This window comes from Delphinus delphis, chromosome 19, assembly GCF_949987515.2.
Source record: "Delphinus delphis chromosome 19, mDelDel1.2, whole genome shotgun sequence".
Taxonomy (NCBI): Eukaryota; Metazoa; Chordata; class Mammalia; order Artiodactyla; family Delphinidae; genus Delphinus; species Delphinus delphis.
Genome location: NC_082701.1, coordinates 53,381,111 through 53,403,480, shown reverse-complemented (window position 1 = coordinate 53,403,480; position 22,370 = coordinate 53,381,111). Strand labels below are relative to the sequence as shown.

The 22,370-nt window shown below is 46.9% G+C and overlaps 1 protein-coding gene across 2 annotated transcripts in view; it reads right to left on the bottom strand.

Annotated features, from left to right (window-relative positions):
- Positions 1 to 22,370, bottom strand: part of ADPRM (ADP-ribose/CDP-alcohol diphosphatase, manganese dependent) — a 390,622-nt gene that overhangs the window by 216,856 nt on the left and 151,396 nt on the right. The gene's annotated exons all lie outside the window — the stretch shown is intronic.

The window sequence follows — 22,370 nt, the reverse complement described above, 5'->3', positions numbered from 1 at the left end:
GGCAGAACCATCATACGGGGAGGAGGGGTACACTGCTGAGTGGAACTGGACAAAACTTTCAAACTGCCTTTCCAAATGGCCATGCCGACTTATAATCCCAACGGTAGGATAACCTTCCCCTCCCCCCACCCCATTTGATAGAAACCCGTTGTATCCATTTTCATTTCCTCCATTAAGTTGTGATTTGCCTCTTGATATTGTTTTCCTGTTGGGTTGTACAGCTGATTCGTGTTTCTCCTCCACAGACCCAATTTCTGGTTCCAAGTTCCTCAGTGCTCCGACCACAGACCCCTTACTGGAAAGTGTCCGTGAAGCACTCCTCATGCTTGATGCAATCACCCAGGCTGTATTTCCATGCCGGCTCTGGGCCTCAGCAGGTGTCACCACTGATATCTTACTTAAGCCTCACCACATGCCGAAAGTTAAGTGGTAAGTATCTTCATTGCCCAGATAAGCAAACAGAGTCTAAGATGATGAATTACTTATTTCAAGGTGCCACAGCAAGTAATTGCAGAAGTCAGGATTCAAAACCATGTTTTTTTCATCTCTAAAGCTTGTGTTCATCTCCCTTAAATACTCTCATTGTCAGCCTTTGGGAGCAAAAGCTATTCTGCTACAGCACTGGCTATTTCAAAGTTCAACCTAATTTAGATTGGCGCTTGGTGTAGTTCACATAAATAAAGCCTTTGCAGTTGTCAACAGATCTTCTCAGATCATTTCCTACCTCAATCCATTGCTAAAGCTGTTTGGTTCCTGAAAACCTTCCATCCAGGTTCTAGGACCACCCTCTGAATTCTAGGTCTTCAGTTGCTCTCCATACTAGTTGACAGTAGCCCAGAATATTTCCATAAAATTTCCTTCAATTGTCACTTCTTTTAAACGCTATAAAACCAGGAAAGATGTCTAGGAGGGGTTTTTCTAGCTTCCAACATCATTTTCTTCTACACAAACATTTACATAAACATCAAAATGTCTGAAACCAAATTACATGTCAGCTACTTAGGTCCCAGACAAACGGTGATTACTTTTAAATCATGCAAAATTTAAGATCACAGAGTTCTACAACACTGAGGTCAGAAGGAATCACAGCATCCACCCAGCCCAAGGATGGCCAATAGAATGCATAACTGGAAGTGATGGCGAGAAAGCTGGAGTCCCATCTGGGCTCTGCAGGAAGGAGTGCTGTGATCCATTAGCAATGTCTGCCCTGGACAGCTACAGGAGTTCCAGGCTTTCGGGGCAGCTGTTGGGAAATGCTGATCCAAAATGAACACTAGGGCTTCCCTTGTGGTGCAGTGGTTGAGAATCTGCCTGCCAATGCAGGGGACAAGGGTTCGAGCCCTGGTCTGGGAAGATCCCACATGCCGCGGAGCAACTGAGCCCATGAGCCACAACTACTGAGCCTGCGCGTCTGGAGCCTGTGCTCCACAGCAAGAGAGGCCGTGATAGTGAGAGAGAGGCCCGTGCACTGCGATGAAGAGTGGCCCCCGCTCGCTGCAACTAGAGAAAGCCCTCGCACAGAAACGAAGACCCAACACAGCAAAAATAAATAAATAAATTTATTTAAAAAAAAAATGAACACTAAAACATCACCGAGCTCAACCAGTTAAATATGATTTGTCCCACTCCCACCAAAGCAGACAGCACCTTGACACGAAAATTTTAAAAGCCCAGCTCTACTGAAACCTCTTACAACTTTCTCAGGCAGTCGCAGTGAACTTAAAATCTCAATCTAAATATCCCATGATATAGTGCCTTTTTCTCAGAAGAAGAAATTTATTTTATTATATACACGTTAAAGTGGACTACAGAAACCCAAAGAACCCAAGAACACACAAACAATTTTTCAGTGATTCTGCTTTGCCTTGTTGAAGTAAGTTCATAAATACAATTTTTATTAGTACAAAAAAAAAAAAATCAGTTGCTTTTAACCTCTTCCACCTCCCCAGGCAAGTAAATACTGAAAAAAAATTGCAAGGAATATTGGCTTGGAGGAGGACCACTCAGGCCTGGGGTGTCCACACATCACCATGTGGCCCTACTGTCAGACGTGTGAAAAGGAGTATGTGTATTGTATATCTGTTTTCTCTAACCTTGTCCGAGGCATGCATTTTACGGAGGAAGAATCTGAAGCCCAGATAGACTAAGCCGTTTGTCTATACACACACAGCTAGTTAACGGCAGAACGAGGCTAAGACTCCACTTCTCCTGCTTGCTCGTTTAGCACTGTTAGCCTACACAGCCCCACGTGTAAATGACTCCCAGGCCGCCTACTTAGTCACCCATCACTCACCAAATACAAGGGTAGGAGGCACGGAATTGAAGCAGTACAACCTTGGGCAGCATCAAGATGCTCACAGCTGGATGGGAGGCTGGACCTGCAAACCGAGAGCTGCAGAGGACTCTCTGCCTTCCTGAGGAAGGCATTTGGAGAGTTCTGAGAATCCCCAAACTCGCCCGTACCATTGCTTTTAAACCTCTTCACTACCCCTGCCAGGAGTGACCATCAACTTCCTTTCTGAAGCTTTTTGTTTTTTTTAACAAAGAAGCATCTTTAACACCTCATGATCGTTACTACGCACAAAGCAACGGAGAACCAAAACCAATCCGAGCTCTCTCCTGCCTTGTCGTCTTTGCCCTTGATGTGCCCTCCAGCAGGATGGTCCCCTCCCCCCATCTTCACATGGCGGCTCCTCTCTTCACTGCAAGTCTCCCTCCTTCCTCTTTTTTTAAATTGTGGTAAAATATATGTAATACAAAACCTGCCATTTTTAAGTGTACAAATCAGTGGCATGAAGTACATTCACAGTGTTGTGTGACCTCCACCGCTGCCTCTTTCCACAACTTTTTCATCACCCCAAACAGAAACTCTGTACCCACCAAGAAATGACTCCCCCTTCCCCCTTCCTCCAGCCCCTGGTAATCTCTAGTCCACTCCCTGTCTCTACGAATTTGCCTTTTCTAAGTATCCATATAAATGGAATCATGCAATATTTACCCTTTTGTGTTGGCTTATTCATAATGTTTTTAAGATTCATCCACATCGTAGCATGTATCAGAATTCCATTCCTTTTTATGGCTGAATAATATTCCATTTTATGAATACACAACATTTTGTTTATCCATCCATCCACTGACGTACACGTGGGTTGCTTCCACCTTCTGGCTGCAGTGGGCAGGGCTCCTTTCCAATGCTCACCTCTCTCTCTCGCTTTTCCATCACATCACCCGGCTTTATTTTCTTCATAGAACATATCACCACATGCAATTAATTGTTTTGTTTATTCTTCTTCCCTCCCCTCATCCTCCTCCCAATGGTATAGTCCACGGGAGCAGAGAACCTTTTCATTGCCCACTTTATAGCCAACCTAGCATCCTAACATAGGGGCTGGCATATACTAGATACTCAAAGAATATTTGTCGAATGAATGAATAAAAAAGCAATAATGAAATGCATAGGTTAGGCAGGTGACCAGACTCACTAACTTGCTAACTAACTCCTGCCCCCGCCCCATCACAGAGCAGGTCATACAGACTCATACTTTAGCAACATGACAAACTACTCCATGTCATGGCTCTTTGGGATACGATGCCTAAAGCAGAAGTCACTAGTGTTAAATCCTCAATGCCAAATATCTACGACATTATATGGTTGAAAGTTGCTGTAACGGCAACGTGGGCAAAAAATCTAAGACACAGAAGTGCCAGTGAGTAAAAAGAAGTGGGAAGAAAAACGGAAAGAAGCTTTGTGCAGCTTTGTGCCCTGAAGAAAGGGCTGGTAACGTCCCTCTTACACCAGAAGAGAACCTCACTTAGCATAATTGGCCAGAGAGGCAGGTGGAAAAGTGGTCCAGCCTGGGGGGCTGTGGCACCCCCTTCTGTTCTGGAAGCTCCCAAAGCCGTCACCTGATTTAACACGTCTCTCTTTATCCCCAACGTTGAGGCCCACACACCTTCTCCCTGAGAGAGAATTCTGCCCACTTTTCTTTTCCCTGGGAGGGGAGAGAGAATTTCAGTTCATGCACATTGATCCCATTATCGCTTACTACATGGCTATTTCCTGGGGCAGCGAGATAATCCAAGTCTGCTCCTTCCCAGCACACGAGCATAAAACCGTAATATATGACATATTATGTCAGACACAGGTGCTGCCCAGCTCAGCATTCTGTCCCTGACACCCGGAGCAGGGAAGATTTTTTGAGCAACTCCAGTCCTTTTTTCACGTGACACACAGATGCCAAGTCCTGCTTTCCCGCCACAGAGTGCCGTCGTGTCCCTGCTTCTACTCTTCCTTTCTCTCTGGACCACCCGCACATCATCCTTCCTGGTTCCACTAGCAGATGCCCACTGGACTCTTGCAGTGTTCTAGGATGTCTGTTGGGAACCAGAAATTTAAAAATGAATGAGTTATGGCCCCCATAGGGTTCCACTGGACAGCAAAGGCAAGGACCACTTGACAGAGCGAGTAGGAACTACTTAGGCAGTGGGAAGATAGGGACCCATGGGGCAGATCTTGAAAGATAAGCAGTGTAGAAAGAAAAGGGAAAAGGATGAGGCAGAGAAGTGTGGGCATAGTTGTATATCAGGGAGAAAAGCCTGGGGTTTGGGGGGCGGGGGGAGAAAGAGAGAGAGAATGAGAGAGAGCGAGAAGGAGGATATATGAGAGAGGGAATTAAATTTTTTCTAGAGAAAAAACCAGGAAGCAAAAGAGTCAGCAGTTACTCCTAGAAAGGTTAACTTTGGCAATGAATAATAACTCCTTCAAATAGAATCATGAAGGAAGCAAATATAGGTAAAAATATAGACAAATTGGGCTTCCCTGGTGGCACAGTGGTTGAGAGTCCACCTGCCAATGCAGGGGACACGGGTTCGTGCCCCGGTCCGGGAAGATCCCACATGCCACGGAGCAGCTGGGCCCGTGAGCCACGGCCGCTGAGCCTGCGCATCTGGAGCCCGTGCTCCGCGACAAGAGAGGCCGTGACAGTGAGAGGCCCGCGTACCGCGCAAAAAACAAACAAACAAACAAAAATTTTTTTCTAGAGAAAAAACCAGGAAGCAAAGGAGTCAGCAGTTACTGCTAGAAAGGTTAACTTTGGTGATGAGTAATAACTCCTTCAAATAGAATAATGAAGGAAGCAAATATAGGTAAAAATACAGACAAATTAAGAAGACCAAGGGGCATACATGACATAGATCGTCTCTGAGGGTCTCCATTATCTCTGTAGAGCCCCAGCTTCCCCCATAAGCTGGGAATGAGGAGATGACGGTGGGTTGGGTGGAGTGAGTGGAGGTCAGGGGCAGCCACTGAAGAGAAAGTAAGAGAAGGTCAACTAGAGATAATTAAAAGATAAGCGAGCAGCAGTGGCACCCCAGCAGAGGCTGAGAGGCTCATAAACGTGTAATGGAACCACTTCAGCATGGTGATGTGATTTTCCCCAAGTATTGTCCAGCAGCCCCAGGCCAGGGAGAGTGAAAACAAGCATTTGGATTGACACAGCACTGGGGATGGAGGTGCAGCTGTGGAAGGAGGTCAAGGAGCTGAGGGTGAGGAAGGATTGGATGAGAGGGCCCTCGAAGACATGGGTGATTAAATCTAGCCTAAGAAGGGGAGATGGGCAAGGCCAAGAGAGGTCTGACAGCCTGCAAAATCAGGTGTCAAATATATCCAGCACGTAGCCATTAGGCTTTGTATTAGTCAAGGTCCTCTAGAGACACAGAACCAATTCCTTATAATAAGTCTCATTATAAGGAACTGACTCATGCAATTATGGACGCTAAGAAGTCCTGTGACCTGCTGACTTCAAGCTGGAGCCCCAGGAAAATGGCGCTGCAGTTCCATTCCAAGTCTGAAAGCCTGAGAACTGGTAGAGCCAGGATTGTGAGTCTAAGGCCACTGCCAGGAGAAGACCAGCGTCTCAGTTTAGGCAGCAGGCAGAGAGAAAAAAGGCTACCTTCCTCTGCCTTTTTCTTCTATTCCGGCCCATGAATCCATGCCCATGGGCACTGGATGATGCCCACCCATACTGAGGAGGGCCATCTGCTTTACTGAGTCCACAGATTCAAATGCTGATCTCTTCTGGGAACACCCTCACAGGCAGAAATGATATTTAAGCAGATATCTGGGCATCCTATGGCCCAGTCAAACTGGCACATAAAGTTAACCATCACAAGTCTGGTAACAGTAGCTCTTATTGTAATCCCAGGCATGTATGCACCAGGCATGGTTCCATTGGGTCCTCTCTCACTTTACGGGAAAGTAACTACAGCGCAAGGAAGTTAAGTCACTCTGGACTTGACTAACCCCACAACTCATGCTCTTAAACATCTGGCCCAAAGAGGTTGTAATGCTAGATTTCTGAGCATATTGTTTTGTAGGCTGAGCCGTCCCAAGTGATGAACAAGGTGTAGGAGGTGGCAGTGGACGTGGATTGCTGAGGTGAATGGAAGTTGAGTCATTGGGGCTGAGGACGTCAGAGCAATCTGTGACTGCAAAGTTGAATGACTCAACAACAAGGGTCAGAGGGCCAGGAGTCAGGGACCTCAGAATCGCAGGAAAATTTAACTGTCCAGAAGGGTTCAAGTGAGGAAGAACCAGCCTGAAGCCAACTGGAAAAAATTTTGCAAGGGCCGTGGAACCTCTGAAATTTGGCAAGAAGTGGCATCTCTCCCTTTGAAAGGTTCCCAGTTGGGTCAGGGGCTCCCAAGACCATCCTCAGGTTCAGTGATTCACCAGAAGGACTCACAGAACTCAGGAAAGCTCTGACACTCATGGTTATGGTTTATGACAGTGAAAGGATACAGACTCAAACTTGCAAAGGAAAGAGGTACAGAGGGCAGAGTCCAGGAGAAACCAGACATGGCCTTCCAGCTGCCCTCTCTCAGTAGAGTAGCCCAAACAGGACGTAATCCTCCCAGTAATGATGTGTGATAGCACCTGGGAAGTACTGCCAGCCAGGGAAGCTTACCTGAGCTTTCAGGTCCAAGGTTTTTCTTGGGAGTCAGTCACCTAGGCATGAGATACCCACATGACTGACCTTAGCTACCCTGTCTTCAGCAGTTCCAGAGGTCAAACTGATACGGCATGGCCCAGGTCCCCAGGCAAACAAAGGCACACATTCATTATAAATCACACTGTAGCCATAAACTATCTGGGGTAGCCCAAGGCCCCAGGTATACAAAAACACTCTTATCAAGCAGAATACTCCGAGGACTTAGAAGATCTCTCTGGTCAAGGGCCAGTCCTTTCTTTGGAACGTGCAGGGTTGAAGCACCCCAAGCCCTCTGGGCTAACCCTTTACAGCACACCAGCACCAGAGACCAATAAACCTGATTTGTGATGTGAGACACCCATTCTGGCCCAGAACACCACAGAGACCTCCAGGGATCAAGGATGACCCAGTCACTTGCAGGTAAACTTTGCATTTAAAGCTAGAATGTTATCCTTTGAGTTTTGGGTTCACAATGAGCTCAGCCTCTGAGGCTGATCCAAGGACTTTTCTACCTGAGACCATCCTATGCTCTCTCTGATCAAGGCTCAACTCTCCCAGTTAACATTAAAAAGAAACAAGCAAATGAATAAACTGCCAACTCTCATGCCCAACCTTGGAAAACAAGTGAAAAGGAAGTCTCTGATATCCAGTAGACACACACAAACACACTACAGTGAGGACCAAGAGACTTCCTCTCTACACTGTGTGCTGGGATTCTGTTCCTAAGAGCCCTGTGGATAGAACGCTCCCAGATCCAAACGCCAGGCTGAGAAAGCAGCCAGGAAGCAGCTGGTGTGCCTTGGTCTAACTCTGCAGTGGGTTCACTGGACACAACTGGGTTGGCCATTCTTTGGCCTCTAGAGGGTACAGTGAGCAGCAACTATCACATTCTCCTGGGTGCACAGGCTTGTAAAGAGTTGAAATAGAGATGGAGGCAGAGATAGAGACAGAGAGAGAGATGGAAATAGAGGTTTCAGTGGACGTTTTTACTAGCATAGCGTTTCTGTCATGCACTTGCCTTCTGATACGCCTTGTTTTCATCTGTGTAAGATTTTATTCTTTTTTTATTGAAGTGTAGTTGATTTACAATATTGTGTTTCAGATGCACAGCAATGTGATTCAGATTTTTTTTTGTGGGTTTTTTTTGCAGATTTTATTCCATTATAGGTTATTGCAAGATATTGGTGTGATTCCCTATGCTATATAGTACATCTCTGTTGCTTATTTATTTTATGTTTAGTGGTTTTAGTAGGGAAGAAAGTAAGTGGATCCTTTGCCCCTGGCATTCTAGACCACGGACAGCACTCAGCTCATCCTCTTCCTGCTGTAGTCCCCTTGCAGATCTCAAATCAGACAAGTGCTCCCTGTTTATTACACACGATGGGTAACCCTGCTGCGGAAGGATACTTCTATTATGGAGGTAAAACCCATGGAGTTTGGCTGGCTACTCCTTTATCTCTACCTTCTGTTGACCAACTGTGAGACTGTTCTATTCCAAATGCCTTTGAGGAAGGTTGTCACAACGGTGAAGAAGGGAAAAAAAGTAATAAATCCATGCTCAGCTTTCACATTTCAAAATGAATGTTTGAACCCAAGGCAGAGGCAAAAGCCTGAGAAAGGGATATTGGAGTTGCAAAGCAGAGCCCATAAAAACCCAGCACAGAAAGCTTATTTCCAAAAAAGTAAGCAAGAAGAATTCATGATCGGTTAGAGCCAGTTTTACCACCACTCATATTATATTAAAATCCCCTAAAGTGAGAAAAGGGGGAAATTATGAGTGGTCCTGAGGTGGGGGTCCTGTCTTGCCCCTTTGAGGTCAGGTCTATAGGGATGGAGGAGTACCGTAAGTTCAAGAGCAGAAGGAATCACAGCTTCCATGCTGAGCAGGGCCTTGGGACTCTCCACCCGTATCTTTCCATGGAGCCACAGGGATGGAGAACCGACTCCAGGGTCTAGGGAAATGGGCCTGACCCATCAGGCTCCACATGGGAAGGCGAGAGACTGAATGCTTCTCATGCAATCTTTAGGGCTGGTGGGCCCTAGTGGCCCCTGGTCAGCTCGTGGAGATTCAGAGTGACCTTTATGGACCAACCACTAGGGAAAAGATGAAGGCTCAGACATCCCAAAGGAGCCTGGCAAGGATGGGCAGTGACAAGCAGGGCCAATGAGAGTGAGGCCATAGTGGTAGCTGTAGAAGAGAAGACGTCACGGCCTAGAACCAAACGCCACTCCAACGCCTGGACAGCCCTCAAGTCTCCTGGAAATTAGGTTCAATCATGGAGGAAAGAAGAAAGGGGAGAACTGTGAATGAATCGAGAAAACCTTGAACTGGTTGAGTTTGTCCTGGAACGACTACCATTCAGTTTCCATGGACAGAGGTGTGGAACCGGTGACAGAACCCAAATTCAGTTATGGAAAAACAAGAGCCTTACCCTTTACTTTGCAAACCTGAGTTGGAGGTCTATGGAATGAACACTTAACAATATTTTAAACTCCTGAGAGCCAAAGATGTGAGGACAGGTAGGTCAGTGATAACAGCAAGAGTAGCGGGCTGTATATAAATCTTTGTATATAAATTTTATATAAATGTTTAATGCTGTATATATAAATTCTAGTTTGTGCAAACCAAAATTTGGGGTGCATTGTTCTGACCATGGAACAGATGTGAATGGGACCTGCCCCTGAAAGTGGGAAATGTATGTGCCTAGGTCATCTTCTTTCTGTATCAGGAATGCAGCCATCCCTGACCAGGTGACAGATAGTGTGACTGTGCATTTCAAAAGGGGAGCTATGTATGTGCCACTTCTGGGTATGTGAAGCCATCTCAGAGATGCAGACTGGGCCCCCAAATGTTGGGATGGCTGGAAAAATTCAAGGATCAGGTTCAAAGTCCTTAGTATGGCAAACAAAGCTTTTCACGATGGGGCCTTTGCTCTCTTGACCAGTCCCTTGGGACTCCCTAGCAGCCCCACAGTCAGGAAAACCACCAGGAGGGCTCTAAACCCACCATATTGTCTTGCCCCGGGGCCTTTGCACAAGCTTCTCCCTCTGCCTGAATGGGCCTGGCTATCTCTACGTATCCTTCACGTCTCAACTTGAACTTACATCTTCCAGAAAGGCTTCCCGAATTTTCCCAAATTGACTTAATTGTCCTTCCATGAACTTCCATGGCATCCTGAGTGAACCCCAGTTGTGCCACTTATCAGGCTGTATTTAACTGTCTGTTTCCCTATTTATCTCCTCCACTAGACTGTCAGCTATTTAAGGGCAAAGGCATGTCTTGATCATCATTGTATCCTGGAACCTAAAGCAGCACCTGGTCATGAGAAGGTGCTCCACAAACACTTGTTACTTGTCAAGGTTGATGACTACTGGGGAAGGAGGCATCTGGACCATTTTAGAAAACCCAAGCTGATTGGGCCACCTCCCTCGGGGAAATGGCCGCAAGCAAAGAGACATCAGAGTCAGAGAGCTGTGGCCAAAGAATTTTTCTTCACTTGTTCCCAGGGGAAATTACTGCTTTGAGCAGCAATGCTTTAAACCTGGTTCTCAAAGGAAGAGAAACCTCCCGGGCTGGTAACTCACATCAGCAGATGCACAGCTGCCCTCTCTCCAGTCTGTCTGTGCTTCTTCAATCAGGCAGAACATCCCCATCCTTCAGACCACTGTTCTCAGTCTGGGCTTTTGGGGATTCATTGTGTCAGCATCCCCCGCGGTTCCCACTCTGCTCAGGGTTTTTTCTTGTGAATGCCCTGAACAGAAATACTCTCTTTAGAACCTTCTCAGCGGAAGGCTCCATGCCAGGCACTTGCACGAAGAACATTATATTTAACCCTCACAAAAACATTGTGAGATAAAACCATTACCCTCAGATGTAGACAGGCAAAAACTGAGGAGGTTAAATAATTTGCTCAAGATCCCAGCTACTGAGAGACTGAGCTGTTCTCAGGGGGAAAAGAATAACCTCCGTCACGAGACTGTTTAATTTTTTACACTGCTGTCACAGAAAATGCAAAACTCCACTTCCTGTTCCCGAAAGCTCTGGGTGGCAAAACACACACACACACACACACACACACACACACACACACACACACACACACACACACACACACACACACACACACACACACACACACACACACACCTTGAAGAATCCAGCAGGTAATAATTGGTGTTGCTACAGCATGAAAGAATAAGGGAGCTGTGAAATTCTCCACTATCCTGGGAAAGAATCAGGCACTTTTCTACTTTGATAACCACGGTATTCTCAAGCATAAGGTAAGGGTTTAAGCCATAGTTTCCCATGCTTCTGATGTAAGTTTAAAATTTCCAGGAAGAGCAGAATATGTCAATTAATTAGGTCTTTGTTTTGTTTTTTTTAAGAGATGATGTAAGTTGTTTACTCTCATTAACAGCCAGGAAGAGTCCGAGTGCTGTCCACTGGCCTCACATCAATATTCCAGGCACTCATTAATCATTCACAGATTCCTTTACACTCTGCACATGCCCTCAGATGGCCCTTTACCCAGGTTGGGTAGCTCGAGTTATAAATGCCAGTGCCTGTAGGAGAAGCAGACCCATAGCACGAATGTTACAGCCCCAAGGAGCACACGTGCAGGGGTCCCTAGTGACTCAGAGAGCATGTGCTCTGTCTGCAGGGGGCGCCACGACTCAACTCCAGCCAACTGTTGCCATGTAGGATCCCAGAGTCCTTGTGGCTGGGTCTCCTGATTTTCCACAAAAAAGCCGTTAAGTCTGGAATTTTACACGAAAGTTCCTGATCACTATGAGAGCCAAACAGCATATGCCTGTGGGTAACTTTCCATCCAGTCTGCGATCCCTGGATTACTGTCTACAGCAGTGCTGTCCGCTAGGACCCGGGACTTCGATGAGCTTATCAGAGTTAACCCAAGAGCAGACAGCCGTGCAGCCACGGGGTTGATGGCAGCGGGAGGGCTTCGTGTCTGACGAAATCGTGAGCGTCGAGCCAAGGAAAATAGGAACTATCTGTCCCATAAGAAAACGACAACGCTCAACAAGTCCTTATGGCCTCGATTTTAACATCTTTGGTAATTCCACAGCAGTAGCACCTGCTCAGGCAACGAGAGAGGCGGCTTTGGGAACATTACATGACACCTTTTATCTCAGCTCTGGGTGAGGTGAGCTACAAGTACAACTATCTACAAGCAACACAATCACAGGTACAGAGCCGTGATGAGATGCCTGGTGCAATTCAGAGGATATCTGAGCAAGGGATTAAACAGGCTTCCAGAAGGGTAGTGTGAGGTGTTGGAAGAGGCTGGGCTGGCGGGAAAACTCATGTGTTGATCCCCAGAAGCATCTTTCGTTTGATGTAGAGGGGTTCTCCTCCCACCAAGCATACGATGCTAGTCGCCAGGGACAGAGCCTTGAACCACGCTAATGACTTCCATTGGCAGAAGTGAAGAGGGAGCCCCGAGTTCTGCCCTGTCCAGGCAATATCTCCCCTCACCCAGCCGTGCCCTTCCCCAGCCGACCTGCAGGAAATCCCAGGGCTCCCTGTCCCCCTTCCTTCTTACCTGGACCCCAACAGGACTGATTCCACCTGGCTTTTGATCTCTGCTCACTTCTGCACAGGAAGCCCTAAGGCTTCCTAAACTCAACCCTCATCACCCTGCTTCTCCTCGCTTAAACCTCTGTCCATCTCCTAACCTGACTACCCCTAACTCCCCAGATCCTCTCATTGTGTCCTCTGGAACTCATGGTCCATTATCAGCAAAATCTCTGTATCTTCAGTTGTATCTCTAAACATTTTATTCACCCTTCTGTCCTAACAGAACAAGGAGCCTGCTCCAGAACAAGGAACCGAGCAGAAGATTAATTTTAAAAATAATCATATTATTAGCAAAAACTAGTATACACACTTAACCATGTTCTAGGCACTGTTCCAAGCACTGTACCTATATCGATTCCATTAATCTTCACAACAACCCCATAATTAAAGCCATTACCACGCCTATTTTCTGATGAGGAAACTTAGGCATGGAAAGGTGAATCGATTAGCCTAAGTTCATGGAGTTAAAAAGCAGGAGAGCAGGAATACAGGATTCGAATCAAGGCAGTTGAACTCCAAAGCCTGCGCATGGAACAACTGTGATACACTGCATCACAGAATCGTCTTTGGTAGAAGAGAAGATGCCTCCAAAAAGGGGCAATCTGGGCCACCCCAGGCAGGCAGCACTAGGAGTCCAAACCTGTTTGGCTCTAGAATCCACCACTAAGAAAAGCTCCAAACTCCTGCTAAGGACACGGCTTCCTCTGTCATCCTCTCAAGAAGTGCTGTTTTTTTCATTCCCATACCCCTTGTTCCACTAGGTCTTGGGAGGCGGGGGGTCCTCCCTGCTCTTTGTTCATCTTCTATACCATTGCTCCCCACTACTCTTGGTTTTGAAGGTCATACTGCCAGACTGAATATTCCACTATGCCTTCTTATAGTAGTCACATCCAAAGACCCCGGGTTGCTCCCCTCATTCCTGCAAGATCTGAGCACCTGCCCATTGTCAGTTCTGATCTCAGGAATTTCACTTTCCACTGAGAAAACCCTTGCAATGCCCTTGACTTGTAGTTCCACGACCTCCTCTCTTCCCATTCTAACTCATCCTAACTCGGCCACTCCCTCCTATGGCCACACCCTAGACCTTTCCACACAGGTCATTCAGTCCTCCATTATCTTAATTCTAAGGATACTACTTTCCAACCACTATCTGTCATCTTTAGTTTGCCAGTTCCAAAAATGATTGACCCCTGTCTAACCACCTGATCATTACCACCTTTTTACTATCCCTCAATTCCTTCATATCCTTACCTTTTTTTTTCTTACCCTGCTTACATTCAAATACACAATATTATCATGACTCTCTAGCATGCACTCCAAATCCTTTCTTCCTCTCTCCCTAATACTCACCTGAAAAAAACACAACCCTTCTTAAATTTCACCCTAACTATTCTGAATCTTCATCCAAGCACCTGAGCTTGCTCTGAAGAGAATTTCACAGCCTCCCGCCAACTCATCTACCAACTTCAGGGCACTATACTTTGTCTTCCCTTGAATTACCATGGATGAATGGAAAGGCTCCTCTCTAAGGCCAGCCCCTCTGTTTGAATCCCATAGCCTCATTCTCTTTTCAATACCAAAGTCATTATCAGTCAATCATCCCCTTCCCTGCATCATTGGATTTTCCCTCTCTTCTTGATCATTTCCATCAGCTATAAAAAAAAGCCTTCCTGCCCCTCCAATCCCTTCCCGCTCCCACCCCATTTCTCTGATCTCCTTAACTACAGTTGTTTCCACGTTCTCTCCTTCCCTTCTCTTGAACCCAATCTTCCCTGAATTACTGCCCCATCACTCCACCATAGTTCTCACCCAGGTCATCAATAACTTCTAGTTTACCAAATCCAATGGTCAATTCTCAGTCTTCACCTTACGTAGCCTCAGAAACATTTGACAAAGTTTGTCCCTCCCTTTTCTCTGAAACTTTTCTTTGACTTGCTTCCAGGATGCTCTTCTCTCTAGGTTTTCCTTCTACATCACTGACTGCTTCTTCTTGGTCTTCTCTCCTGGCCCCTGCCCATATCCCAGACCCCAAAACTTTGGACTCAGCCCTCAGCTTTCTTTTATCTGTCAACCTTCCTGTCCAGGGACCTCATGCAGTCTCATGGCATTTACACTGGTGGCTTCCACAATTCTGTCTCCAGCTGGACCTCTCCCCTGAATTCCAGACATCTCAGCGCAACTGTACATCTCAGTTGGATTTCTAATAGGCACCTCAAACTCTACATGAACAAAACCCAACTCCTGATTTGTCCCCAACGCGCACACACACAGACACACACACACACACACACACACACATGATCTTGCACAATTTTCAGTAATTAGTACCTCAATGCTTCCATCCAAAACCTTGAAGTCATTCTTTCCTCCTCTCTTTTCCCCACTCCCAACACTCAAACAACAAATCCTGTAGATGATGCTGGGAAAGGAGGGCTCATGCACAGTCTTTTAACCCACACTTGGCCACAGAAAATGAACCTTGGGCCTGGAACACTTCCTTACCAAGAGATGGAGCCCCTACACCCTGTGCCAGGCTTATCACCTTGAGCGGGAATATCTTTTCGTGTTTCATGCACAATGACTGTTCCTTTGTTCCACTTAAGCATGTACGTCAACAGCCCTCAGGCATACCCCCAGCTTTCAGTATTTCAGACAACATGGGGGAGAGGTTGGGGTCCTTCCACTGTGGCACTAGAGAGATGTGTAGGCCAGTCGTCCTGTGTCAGCTGCTTGTGGGGACCTGATAGCCATGAGGGACCGACACACACCACTGGATCTGATCTCTCTCTGTCTCTTCCCTATGTAAGTAAAGCGTTATTCCATCCAGAGCCTGACTATGCTGTGTTTTCCTTGGCGACTCCAATACCAAGATGCAATGGGAAGAAGTGTTTAGAGTCCTCCTCTGGGACTGATAACTGATGCCTGGTACTTTGCTCAACACTTTATCTTCCGAATCTGTACAGCATCTGCTTCTTACCACCTTAGTCCAAACTACTCTCACCTGGACTGTGACATAGCACATCCTTGCCTCCACCTTTGCCCCCATGACAGTCTGTTCACATGGCAAACAGAAAAATACTTGAATTCTGCTCAAAAGTAGCTTCCAGTCGTGCTCAGAGTAAGAGCCAGGGCCACCTCTGACCCTCTCTGATTTCATTTTCCACCACTCGAGAACTGGATCGCTCTGCATCAGCAACATTCATCTCCTTGCTGTTTCTTGAATCTACCAAGCATGTTCCAGCCTCAGAGCCATTATACGTTCTGTTCCCTTTTCCCAGAATGCTCTTCCTCCAGATACCTTCATGACATGGTCCCTCACTTTTTTCAGGCCTCTGCTTGAATGCCACTACACCACCACATTTAGTAGTAACACCCTTTATTCCCATCCCTGGAACAAGAATGGGCATTCTAGGAGACAGGCTAGACTCAGAATAGTGGCTGGAATGTGTACAGGTGAGTTACAGTTATCTGTGGAATGAATGATTCCTGTCCTCATGGAGCAGTAAGCAGACAAGCATTGAATAATTGGTGACATATAAATCACATTGCTGTGAATGGTAAGTACAGAATGAATGAAGGGTATATAGCTAGCATGTTCAAGGTCCTATGATAAAAAGGATCATGGTTTCCAGACCCTAAGTTGTGTTAAGTCCTTAAGGATCAGATTGATGCCTTACTTACCTCTGTTTAAAAAAAGAAAAAAAAAAAAGTATGGCATAGACATGCCCAAATTAACTTGTCCTAGGAATTTCCATATTCTCAAGCATTCACTTAACCAGATCGTTCCACCTCTGCTTTTAGCTACATGCAAGGCAGCCTCAGGGAAGATGGTAAAAGAAAGAGGAAACCCCATGCGTCCAACCCTTTAGTACTCAACATTTTCAACAGGTGTAACCATGTCCCCATGGTATGCTCAGGCCCAGGAAAGGTTGGACAGGACCTCCAGCATCGTGTGCCTAGAATAAGCCTTCCCTGTGTCAGATTGAAGGTACCAATAGACACATGGAAGAAGAGGAATGGTCCCATTCCATTCGTGATATCAAAACCTCAAGAGTAAGAAGTGTGCACCTTATACAGTGCGGCACCTAGTGAGAGCTTGATCAAGGATGGGTGGATGGATGGATGGATGGATGGACAGAAGAACGGGCAGGTGGATGGAAGGGTGGATAGCAAATTAAGAAGGTGACAGATGGTTTGCTTCATTTCCCCACCTTGGTTCCTTGCCGTGCCCTGTGGAACAACAAGGAAAATTCAAGAAGAATCTACATCAGCCTAGTGATTAGATTCTCAATTCCCATATCTTGGAGTTGGAATACTAGGGAAGGAACTTTTCACACTCTCTCCAAATAGCATCCGTCTCTTCTTGGACCTTGGTAATTAGGACATCATCTTGGATTGACTTCCCAAAGGTTCTGGGGCTCAAAACCAGCTCATTATGCCATTGGTCATCATCATCTCTTGGCCAAAATAAGCACTTAGGGAGCACGTACTCTACGCCAGACAGGTTGATACGTGTGTAATGCAGATCATCTCATTTAATCTCACCCTCCTCCCACCTTATAAAATAAATACTTACCACTTCTATTTACACATTGGGAAACAGAGACTCACAGAAAATAAGCAAGTTGTTCAAGGTCACAGCTAAAAATGTGACAGGACCAAGATCCAAACCCAAATCTGACCCTGGCTCGTTCCAAATGACCACACTACTGCCCCCACAGGCACCATCTCTGTGCCTAACGCTGTGTGTTATAGATTAAACACATGATCTCAAGGGATCTAATCCTCATGTCAACTCTCAGCCACTTTTTCCAGATGAAAAAACTGAGTCTCAGAGAGGTATGTATAAGCCAGCTGCTGAAAGTCCTAGTGCAAGCGAGTGGCACAAGTGGGTTTCACCCAGGGCTGTCTGATGTCAAATTCCTCATTTTATAAAAGAAGAAGGAGAAGAAAAGAAGACCAAAAACAAAAAAAACAAAGGTATAGTGAAATGCTGAAGGTCAACATCACTAATTAGTAAGAAAAGTGGGACTTGAATCAACACTGTCACCCTCACAGGAGCGTGGCAGTGCCCTCCAAGAAGTGTGTCCTGTGCCCACCCCTGACCCCTGCACGCTGGGATGTCCCTTTGTGATGCTGCCTGGGGCTGAGCCGGGTTCCTAGTGGAGACAACCCTTGGCCGGTCCTTCCCGAGGACAGGGCCCAAGTCAGGCAGCCACGGAGCCAGGAAAGGGTGGGGATTCCGCTCTGTTTCTGGGTCATGCTCATTCCCCATGAGACTGCAAAAAGGAAGCCACCTAAAGGCAGCATCCACCGGCCGAGCACTTGACCCAGCAGTCACTGTGTTGGCCTGGGGGATGGAGCGTAAAGCATCAGCTGGATGTGAACCACGTTTATCTTGTTCTCTGTGCCCCAGAGTGTGTGCAGCTTACTTTCTCCCTGGAGGTGCAATTATTTAACGAAGTGCCGAAGCCTGGAGAAGGTTGCACATTTTAATCAAAGCACCAAACGAGCGAGTCTAGATGACTTTCCAAAATGTATCAGAGGCGAATTTTGCACAGCAATGTCTGGGTATCAGGTAATTAAGTGAAAAGGGGAATAACTTCCCAAGGGGTGTAAACGAACACACCGAGTCAGTCTCACTTCAGTGTTATGCTGAGTAGGGAAAATGGATTTCTGAGTGGACAGCGACCCAGGACTCCTTCAAGGTCAAGTCCGGCTTTGTGGGGCGGAGAGCCCAAGAGCAGAGCTGCGGGGCCACGGCGCCCCCTTCAGGTTGAGAGGGGGAAAAACAACCCTTGGAGAGAACCTTGTCCCAGGCCCTCCAGTCAAAGGGGAGGGGGAAGCCTGCAGCCCGGAAAGGCAAAGTGAATTTCTCAAGGCCATATGACACGCAGGGGCAGAGCTAAGACCAGTCACTGGCTTTCTGAGTCCTAGTCCTGTGTCACCTCCTGTCGACTAGGCCAGTGCTACGCAGAAGTCAGCTATTAATAACGAAAACAATAACAATGACAATAACTAACACGGTGATAGCTGACACGTATGCGTGTATATGCCCCGTGCTGTGCCTCATGCCTTGTATCCATTAACTCAGTAAACTCTCCCAAGGACCTCATGGAGACACTAAGAGTATCCCCAGCTTAAAAGTGAAAAAAATAGAGGCAGAAAGAATTGAAGAAACCAGCCCTAAGTTACACAAGTAGAGAGAGTCATAGGCGGGTATTAGACACAGACCCCCTACATGTCATCTAGCTGAACTTGGGCCAGCCCTGGGTTCCACGGTCTCTGGGTGTCCAAATCCTACCCCGGGTTCCTAAGGTGAGTCTGAGCCCTTCTGCCTCCAAGGCCGTGTTTCCAAATCTGCTGTCTGTGTTTGGGACCACACTTATCCTGGTAAGCAACTGGGTCTTTTTCTCAGTTCCCACAAAAGCATAACAAAGACAAATGACAAAAGCAGAACAAACAAAATGCAGGATGCATTTGAGCGTGCTGTAAACTTCAGGGTCACAAACACAGAACACGTCCTGGTAATCTACCGAAAACCACTTACTAGGCATTTTCTGCAACGGCCCAGAGATTTTTTTATTTTTTTTATTTTTTATTTTTTTACTGGTTTCTTACAGGGGTTTCTTGCTCTTTTCTCTGATATGTGTCTCAGCTGTGGTTTGCCGCCCCAGGTCTTATCTCCTCCCCTTACTCCACTGTCTCGTGTCCCCTTGCTCTCTCCTTCCTCGTGAGGTGAAAACAAACAATTCGTTTCCTCCGACATCCATGCCCTCAGGGTCTCGCCTTCTGCCCTGGGCAGCTTATCAAGATATTTTCTTGGACTGAGGCAATTTCCTTCTCTGAGAGGGATTCTGGAACTAGCTGCTAAGAAAATGCATTATTCACTGTGTGACACCAATAAATATGAGGTCTCCACTTGCATTTCTTAAGCTCACATGTATGTTCATTTGCACAGCATATGGTTTCTACATGATAACCCACCCGGGAAACCAGGTAAGTCAAACATATTCATATATTGTGTTTCCTCTAAAGCTTATCCTTCCTTCACTTGCACCCCCAAGATCTCATCATGATGGAAACTTGATTCTGGCTGAGGCTGAAGGCTGTCCCCCCCACCCACTGACCCCGACCTCTGAGCAGCAGCTCTCAGAGAGCGCAGACAGTGAAAGCTCCTTGAGGGTAGAAGCCTCTTTGGTTCAATTCTGTCTCCCCAGAATCTAGCACCGAGATTGCATACAGAAGGCACTCATTCCCTCACTCGTTCATTCATTCAGCAAACATCTGCTGAGTACCTGTTATGCTCCAGGTCCTAATCTAGGCTTTACAGATATAAGAATAATGAAGGGCTTCCCTGGTGGCGCAGTGGTTGAGAGTCCGCCTGCCGATGCAGGGGACACGGGTTCGTGTCCCGGTCCGGGAGGATCCCACATGCCGCGGAGCGGCTGGGCCCGTGAGCCATGGCCGCTGAGCCTGCGCGTCCGGAGCCTGTGCTCCGCAATGGGAGAGGCCACAACGGTGAGAGGCCCGCGTACCGCAAAAAAAAAAAAAAAAAATGAAGATGTCGTCCCTAAACTCAAGGATGAGTATATATTGGAGGTTCTTGAAATTTGGGGTATATGGGTTACAGTGGGAAATTGTCCTGAAATCCTCCTTCGAGAAAGCAATTGTATTTTGGCACACAGTCCTTGGTAGGTAGCTACACTGGCCCCAATTCTTCACTTTCTTCTGTCTTATGCCCTTGGCCATGTAACTCGGCAGGACCTTCCACCATGGGTGGGGTGGGGTGACCTGCCCCGCCACTTGGCTTTGAGCTCATCCTCAGACCTTGCTTTGGACAAAGGGGTGTCAGTGAGAATGACACAAACAGAACTTGGAATGGGCTTGCACTTTAGGGCATGTTATCTCACACTGCCCCCACCACCACGAGAAGGACAAGCCTGGACCAGCTCTCTGGCACAGAAGGGAGAAGAGAAACACGGGACCGGAGCCCAGCCACCCCAGCAAAGGCCAACTTAGATCAGCCAACAGCCGGGTGTCCCCAGAGATTTAAACAAGCCCATTCAAGATAAGCAGAACCCCTGGAAGAACCCCAGCTGATTCCAGACACTTAAAGAAGAGTCACTTCCTGTGGGCGGCCACTGGGATATTGTGGTTGTTTGCCTCCTGTATTACTGTGGCAGTTGGTTAATAACTCAAAAATTTGAGGGCTTTATGAATAGCCTAAAGGTCGGTAGATCCCAAGTTGAGAACCCTTGGTCTTCTAAGGGATGCAGTGAAGGACACGGGACCTACAGCAGAATGTATGAAGCAGTACGAGGGGATAAATCTAGGTGCTTTAAGAGCACCTAACGGGCTTGCTGTGAGGCTTGAGATGACGTCCAAACTGAGATCTGAAAAACAGGCAGGAGTTAGTCAACCGCAGTGGGAGAGGAACAGGTCCCAGGAGTGGGACTTAGCACAAAAACCGTGAGATGAGAGAAAGCGTGACCAGTTAGTCATTTTGGTGGGACCGCAAGCATTTCAGCTGAGGTGCTTCAAAAATTGAGAGAGGAGCCTCAAACATTGAAGTTTTGAGGGACGCTGATATATTAAAAGACAAAGATATGCTAAAACAGGGTACAAAAATAGTGGGGTTTTTTTTTTTTTTTTGCGGTACACGGGCCTCTCACTGTTGTGGCCTCTCCCGTTGCGGTGCACAGGCTCCGGACGCGCAGGCTCAGCAGCCATGGCTCACGGGCCCAGCCGCTCCGCGCATGTGGGATCCTCCCGGACCGGGGTACGAACCCGTGTAGCCTGCATCGGCAGGCGGACTCTCAACCACTGCGCCACCAGGGAAGCCCGAAAGTGGTATAATTTAAGTATTCTTTGTGGAGCAAGAGAACAGTTTTAACACTGGGAGGAATACAGTGTTCCTATGCAGAGCCTTGTTTGGATGTAACATTAACGCCTAAACATGCCTCTCATGAATGTGAGAACTGGGCCTAGTGGCCTTCCTGCCCCCTGACCCCAACCTCGTCTAAAATAGAGGGTGTGGATACAAGGCTGGGTTGGCGAGAGCTGAGACTCAGCAATTCCTTGTTCAACTGAATTAAAAGGATGTGAATAATTTTCAGATGTCAGCAAGGAGAAGATGCACCCTGGCTCAGTGAGGATCCTCTGGAAAGGCCTTCTCATGGCTACAAACTGGAAAGCCCTCAACCCCAACTACAGAGCGTGATGCATGGGCCCCATCTTGGCCAGCTGGGTCACCAAGAGGTCCCCAGCCATTCTGCCAGCCCTTCAGAACAGGTCCAAGTCGCTCACTGCTCCACCGCGAGGTACAGAGGTGACGGCGGTGTCGCATCGCCACCTAGTGGTCACACCCGAGAAGTCACCTGCTCCACCCCAGGGATCCAGGCTCCCACCCAGGTGGGCCTTCACCTTGGGAAAAGTCTGCTAGTGAGTGACAGGGCTTAAAGTTTACATTTATACTATAGAGTTAATATAAAATACATGGCACATTACGCTTATCACATAGTAACTGCAGTTATTTATATCCTCGTTATTATTGCCTTGATGCTGTAGAAATACCTCAGTCTCTTTGAAATTAACTGGGCTGTGGGAACACGAAATTTCTTAAGACGGTTAAGAATCCAACTAGTGATTACCAGTGAGGAGAGGGAATGGGGGAAGGGTAGGATGGGGCAGGGGATTAAGAGGTACAAACTACTATGTATAAAATAAATAAGCTACAAGGATATATTATACAACACAGGGAATACAGCCAGTATTTTATAATA